At 38.4% G+C, this 7430-nt stretch overlaps 1 long non-coding RNA gene across 2 annotated transcripts in view; it reads right to left on the bottom strand.

Annotated features, from left to right (window-relative positions):
• The window catches only part of LOC106945232 (uncharacterized), a 116567-nt gene extending 109355 nt beyond the window's left edge, over positions 1-7212 (bottom strand). Inside the window, exons 1-2 of one of the 2 annotated variants that reach the window (XR_001424515.1) lie at positions 7099-7212; positions 4860-5229 (exon numbers count right to left, since the gene is read on the bottom strand). This is a non-coding gene — a long non-coding RNA (uncharacterized LOC106945232). Of the gene's footprint in view, positions 1-4859; positions 5230-6491; positions 7061-7098 lie in introns of those variants that run through there. The other variant, XR_001424516.1, reaches the window with a different exon arrangement.
• Between the last annotated feature and the right edge of the window lie 218 nt (positions 7213-7430).

Here is a 7430-nt window from a genome sequence, read left to right as displayed (position 1 = left end):
GTACAGACGTTCCCTCCCCGATGCACTGATTCCAACATTGGGCAAGTGTGGTAATTAAGAACAACATACACTCTACATACCGGTACATCCAGTATCTACAAGTTTTAGTTTTATGCAAACCAAGAATGCAAAGCCTATGAAGTGAAAAATTAGGTGTGGATGTGCAGCCTTCAATGGCATACACAAATGAGTTGATTTCAGCTCACATAAAGCAGATGGAGCATGACAAATGTTAGGAAAGCTGCAATTTATGTCATGAAAGCATTACTGATAAGCAGAGTAATTAGAATGCACACACAGGAACTTGGCACACAGTTAGAGACACTATGTTGTAGCAAGTTCAGTACCGAGGCTTTAATCATAATCAGGTATCCTAAAATGTTCTTTTTTTCTTCTTTTTTTTTTTTTTTCTTTTTGGCTTTGTTCTTTGTTTTCTGCACGAGGTTTATCATCTAAAATAAATGCAGATTTTAATTTGAGAGAAGACAGCTTCATCTGTGGAAAACTGGATTACTTGCAATGAGTCAAATCTAAAATAATTAACCTTAATTAAATTATTAGTTTAGATACACATACAATTATTCCTAAAAAAAAAAAAAAAAAGGAACATGTCAAATAAGCACAGGCAGTATTTTGTTCAGTTCCAGAAAGCTTCAACACTTCCCAAAATGTCAAATGCTTCTATGTGTGCTTTTGCTTTCAGTAACAAAATTCTTATTTATAGGTTTTGGCATAAAGTCCTCCCGACTGGCTGAAAATATTTTTGGAATGCAGAGTTGAACGTATGGCAGCTGAAGGTTAGTAGCTTACCAAACATTCCATCGATGCAATCCTTTGCAATTGCAATAATGCACACATTGGTGTTACAATGACAACTCCAATTCCTTACATTATAGCTCAAGGAAACATGGACCAACACTCAAAGACAAAAATAAGGATGTAGGGTTCTCAAAGACCCATCTAAAAACACCAGTGGTGATGAGTACATTGTTGACCACAAGAGTCAAGGTAGATGAAATAAAAAGTTCCTTTGGTTCAAGGTTTTATACTTATTCAGACCTGGGAAGAGCTGAGAGCACATTACATATACTTTTCACACTTTTCAAGAATGTCTCAGCGCAGTGAAAACATTTCAAATCACCTTCATGCCAAAAGACAAAAATCAAGCCAAATGACAGATGGAGACGTTACACTTCTCTGACTATGTGTGAGCTTGTGTTGTCATCTAATGAACATCATGACTCATGTGGAATCTCCCTCTTCCACTGACCTGAAACTGTCTCACCTGTGTGTCACAGAGTTGACTGACCTGGTTTTTCTCTAATTCAATCATTTCCAGGTTCTGTGGCTCAACAGCAGCGGGATGCAGGTAAATGTCGCACTGCAGGTCATAACACTTGCTGTTTAATAGAGGACATAAATAGATTTTAAAGCAACAATGGAAATGTATACGTATACATACATCAGTTAATAATTTTTAAATTGTAATCAAAGCCAAAAATATCCACATACATCAGGGGTGCCCAAAGTTGGTCCTCGAGGGCCAGAATCCTGCATGTTTTAGTTCTCTCCCTAGTGGTAGTAACAACCTCCTCAGCAAGTTAATGTTCTCCTTAGGCCTTATAACGAGTCATCATTTGATGCAGGTGTGCTAAACCTGGGAGAGAACTAAAACATGCAGGATGCCGGCCCTCGAGGACCGAATTTGGACACCCCTGACATACATGAAAATATCATATGAAGACGTCTGTTCTGAAAAGGCCTGGAAGGTTTTGTTACAGAACATTTCTGTACTTCAGGGAAGTATGACTCATCTGCAAACCTACCATGACATGAACTTACAGGTCAATCAACGAGAGCATTAAAAAGACAAGCAGCTAAGAGAGATTTGCTGGAACATTGGAGGAGATGAAGAGATCCAACGGTCTGGGGGCAATTTTTGCCCAATGTGTGGGAGAAGGCGCTCCACTGAGAAAGACCCAACATGGAGTCTTTGGCCAACGTGCAAAACTCTGTGATGTAGAAAACTAACACTGGACCTCAACCTGAACACATGGTAAAACATGATCATGCAGTGGGGATGCTTTTCTTGGTAACACTTTATTTGAAGGGGGGTGAATAAGACTGACATGACACTGTCATTAACATGACATAACACCTGTCATGCACATGAATAAGCCTTCATGAATATTTATGACTGTTGTCATAAAGCGTCATTCGGTAAATTATGACACTTTTAATACAAAGTTGACATTATTCAAAATCTCTTTGTTATGACAACTTGACATTAACCAAGAAATCATTACTGATATAAATTTGTTATAAAAGTATTACTGATTGCACTTTAAAGATTAGGTAACTTTATGTTATTAAAGGTAAAGTTTAAACACAAATACATTGAAGTGTGTGGTTCTAAAGTGAAATATTTGAAATAATTCAAGTAGTATGGATGTTTTCGTGAGGCACTATAATAATCCAACTCAGACTAAAACCCACTGTAAACCAACACTCTCCATGGATGCTATACACACAAACACAAAACCTCTGTGTTGTCTGGGTGACCGTTTGCTCATTCACATTCATCCGTGTGTGTAGTTTACTACTAATTAAATCCAGGTGAAAAGATGTCCTCCCTACTAACTCGGTCATTTCTGAACTATTTACATCCGAGTCCTTCGCTACAGGCCGTGCTCCAGTTGTATCTGTGCCTCGGCGCTGCAGAGAAATGCATGGTGAAAATGTGATGCTGCAGGACCATGTGGGTTGTCACGCAGGAGTAACTGGTTTGGGGGGGGCTGAGGGGCGGAGCTCGGATGATGACGAAAACGGTTGTAAGTTGTAATTGGCTCCCAATGACATCATTGATAAAGACCTCCACAGAGGGAGCGAGAGAAAGGGCTGAATCCCACACTCGCACTCAGATGAAGTCATGCATCTTTAGAGAGCTGCTTGGTTCCACACAACTGTGTTGCAGACATCTAACGCAAGGTTATGAAATGCATTTGGTCTCATGTTCCCCCTTATGAAACTGAACCGCTGGATGTCACATGAAGTAGGCAAGGCCAGAATGAGATTTTCAATTTTGAGTGAAACTATCCTGGTTTCATTAAGTTATTATAGGGATTAAAAACAAAAATGTCGAACATCACCAAATTTCTGCTTTTGAATGAGAAAAAGTAAGAAATATTCCAACTGCTGTTGAAATAGTATAGCTTATTACACCTATGGTCATCTCATCTTTAACCATTTTTTATTTTTGTAATTTTGCTTCTGCTACATAAAATTAAGAAAAAGTCAATAGTTGCTTCCAAGTGTTTATAGTGCATAATGTATCTTTCTAAAATGTGAAACTTTATAGTCACATACGCACAAGAAGCTGATATGAGTGAGGTTTGATACTCTGGTCGTTATCTTAATAAATGTGATGTCTTCGTGTCGGTGGTTTTCCCGACTGAAAATATTTTTGAAAGAGTCAAATTTTTTCTTTCTTGTAAGCATTGTAAAAGTACAGATGGCTTCATTCTGGCAGCTGACCAGCAGGGCACAGCAACAGGTGGGAGAGGGGCAGTACTGTGTTAATCTATGCCTCTAGGAGCTAGAATACATTGCAGCTCACTCCAGCGCTTTCTCTGACATCTTGTAAATAGAACTTTAAATCAATGGGAAAGGAAAATTTTCCCTCCAAATTCTTGCAGAGTTGATCCACTGCTAATACAGCACATTTGGAAATGTAACCAGTCAAAACATTGAACACAGAGTTCATCTGAGTTAGCTGAATTTAGACAACAGAATAAGAAACCATGACTTCTGGTTATTCTTTTTATTTTACTACAAATTTTAGAGAAGTTATGGGTTGCTGGCAGCATTAAAGGTTGAAAACATTACATTTTCACAATCACAAAAATGTTGTCACGTTGTCAATGCAACGAAAAAGTCTTTTTCATGAGAAAGTGGCCAGAGCTATCTCGGGTAGCATAATGGATAAAATGAAGGAGCCCTGCCCCTCCCCCTCTGTTTCTGAATACTGCTTGGCAGTTAGCCTAACTTACAAAAAAGAAACAAATTTGGTGATGTTGGGTAATATTATTTCTGTTTGCTTAAAGCACAGACAGTCTGAATTTGTTTGGCCCCTGGAACACAATTTCAGATGGTGAAACATTTATGAATATGCAGTCATCGAGCTTCACGGAGGATGTCTGTTTAGCAGCTGACTGTGGGTTGACTGCTGGAACAGACAGCCTGACTAACCAAATAATATAAGCTTATTATACCTATGCTAATGTATAAGAAATAAAATTTGCCTAAGCGGATATATAAAAACAATCAATACATGTAATATAAAGGGTCTATTTATTTATTTTACCTGTAGTAATGAATATATTATGGTATTTTGCAGCAGAATGAATATTTCTGGATTGAATTTTATGTCAATACTGTAATATTGTAAAAACTTTTTGCTGAACCTTTTCATTCTATCAGAGCCTAATTCTGCTCCAGGCCTTCCTTAGTCTGCCATTTCGATGAAAATAAAGAAGAAAAAATAAGTCCTTGGTTTGTTTCGGCAGTTTGCCTTAATTGCTTCAGTGGTTCTTGTTTCTAGATAGAATAACTATGGTGGACAAGCTGTTGACAGGCTAATGGTACATTTGTAATCTGTAAATTACAGCATGTGAGATGACAATGTCTTTACCACGGCCTCATTCTTGAACAGTATCTGAATGGTAATTTTTATTCTTTATCCTCAGTAATACTAGGCAACTTTTCATTACCTGTCTTTTGTGTGTTTGTTTGGCTGACACGAGAGAGGAAACAAGCAGCTGGACAACTGCCAGAGCCCACTCAAAAGTAATATCACCTACCCGTGCCGAGGGCCGAGGAGGATCAGAAGTGCAATATCCTGCTATCCCAGAGACTCTGGCTCAAGATGTGTCTTGCGGAGAGATTTACCATGAATTCGGATAATCCTTAAAGTGTCTCCATGAGTTTGGGATTTTCACGTGTGCCCTAAAACACAATCCAACTGGCACCACTGTTGCAAAAGTTTAAATCCAACCTGAGATAAGTCTTTACCTTCTCCCCAAAAAGAACCTGCACAGTCTCTTAATCCTCCTCTCCATCTTAAAGCGTCGTCTGATAGGTGATCCTGTGCCATCTTCGCATTGCTTCAGCATATTGTTTTTGCCCATTTTCTTGACCTTCCACAGGAGACGCCTTGCTCGATAATTCCACCTAAGGGCAAAGAGGAATCGAGAAACAGATTAAACATACTGTAGCAACTAAATCAAAGTTTTGCTCTGTAAACTGTAAAGTATTTTTTTGTAAAAGAGTAGCCCATTGTCAAGAATTATCCAATAACTATTACAGTTTTTTTTTACACAAAATGTAATGTTAAACTGGTGGGAAATCAGTCCCATAAAACAGTAAGATGGTTTTGCTGTTAATTAAACAGTAACTTACAAATGTACTGTGTTTCATGTTGTATTTCTATTTTAAATTCCAGTTTTTACTTTTTTTTTCTAGCTCGTGGAAAAGAAATAAGACTGACAAACAAAAACAGCAGTAGCCTATTTAATTTCAATATGGAGCACTGGCACTTTTTACCTCATTTAGATATGAACACTGAAATTCAAAGTTGTTTATCTTAGTTATTTTCAAGAATACATTTTAAATCTACAGTAACATGACATATAGTATGTAACTTCTGAGAATATCGTGTAAGGAAATCCCTAGCTTTAAAGTTATACTGTTTTTTTTTGTTTGTTTGTTTTTTTTCAACAGCAAACAACTATCAAAACAACAGAAATGATTGATTTAAAGAAGTTTTTTTTAATCACATTAATAAAGCAGAACAAAGAACTTCAGTAAGTTTGGTCAAACTTATTCAAAGTCATCTGGTTAAATCAGTTTTTATTCTTCATTGCAGATTAATAGTTAATATCAGACCGTATAAAAGTACAACACTGATGAATGTACCACTTCAAATAGTTTGGACAAACTATATTTAAATACTGGGTTCCTTTTTCTTCGTTTGTTTGTTTGTTTGTTTGTTTGTTTGTTTGAGTGTGTGTTGTGTTGTGTGTACAAAGCCCCATTAAATGCTGCTGTGTTTTGGTCCTGACAAGTAAAACTCCAGTTGGTGAGTATCATTTTTAAGATGCAAAGTAATGTGTTTATTCTTAAATAACCTAAACTGAAATATCAATATTAGCAAAAAAAAATGTCCTATGAAGTGAAGAAAATCAAATGGGACATTTCCAAGTGGATTTGCGCTCTTTTCAGTCGCTCTTCTTTGTATGAGGCTGAGAACAAAGGAACCTTTACAGTAACAAAGACGCGCTGCAGCGACTTATACCTGTTGATCTGTTTTCAACGCACCGCAGCAACTTTCTTAAGGATTCTACGAACGCATTTATTTTTTTTTTTTCTTTTCGTCTGGCAACATCGTTCTTGCCCTTCAAATACAGCATTAGAAACGTTTGATTGTGACTCACTGGCTTGTTTCTTGCAGACTTTACACCTGATTGCATTGTAGAGAATTTCCTCAGTGCAGCGCCAACTTCTCAAAAACAAAAACGCAACTTATGAAAAAAATCATAATAAAAAATCTCTATACACGAGACTACATTCAACTATTTACATGAACTAATCCAGTCACTTTTTTGTTTTTCCTGCGTGCGTGCGTAAAGCGTCCTTCCCTTGCAAACTTCTGACAGGCTTTGTTTTGCGTGTCGCAACATCCCCGGGAGACAAAAACACGGCACCAGCACTTACTCCATCTCACATCCATTAAAATCCCAGACATAACACTTTGAGAAGCAGAACAAGTTTGCTATGAGTGAGCGTTATGAAGATGCGTCTTTGAGCATCCCCTCAAGTTCTCTCCTCAAAGACAAAGGAAAAGGGGACCGCTCCTCTCGCGCTCTCTCTCTCTTGCCTTGATTTCTCTATGTCTCTCGTCCTCTCCCTCCTGCTTTGTGCTCAAGTTTTGAGCGCTGACGCACCAAGTACAGCCGCAACTTTTCACTGGAAACACACTCAAACCAAGTCACTCCAGAGACGGGGCAAGCGATTGCAGCATCCCGGTCGGAGGCAACTCACCTGGGCTGGTTTGCTGTGCGCGCGTTCCCGTGCGTCCGTGGAAAAAAGTTTGAGAGGGGCACATCAAGCTCTGTGTTGTGGAGTCCCCCCTTTGTCTACACGTGTGATAGATGGATGGGTCTCCGCTTGGCCGCGCCTAGTTCACTTCGCTCTCCACAGAGTCCCGCCCTCTCAAAGTCAAACAACTATGCGCACAAACAATATCGGACAGAGGAATCTCGTGATTGTTTGAGAATATGATTTGGATGCATTTTTGGATGTGGTTATTTTTCTCTTTCACGTAAACAAATTTGGTGTGATTGGCTCCTGTTTTTTCATTTGACTGAAAAGCC

Source organism: Poecilia latipinna, unplaced genomic scaffold (genome assembly GCF_001443285.1).
Source record: "Poecilia latipinna isolate Pla-1442-1.1 unplaced genomic scaffold, P_latipinna-1.0 Scaffold135, whole genome shotgun sequence".
Taxonomy (NCBI): Eukaryota; Metazoa; Chordata; class Actinopteri; order Cyprinodontiformes; family Poeciliidae; genus Poecilia; species Poecilia latipinna.
The sequence above is the reverse complement of the archived record's forward strand: the minus strand, read 5'-3'. Positions and strand labels throughout refer to the sequence as shown.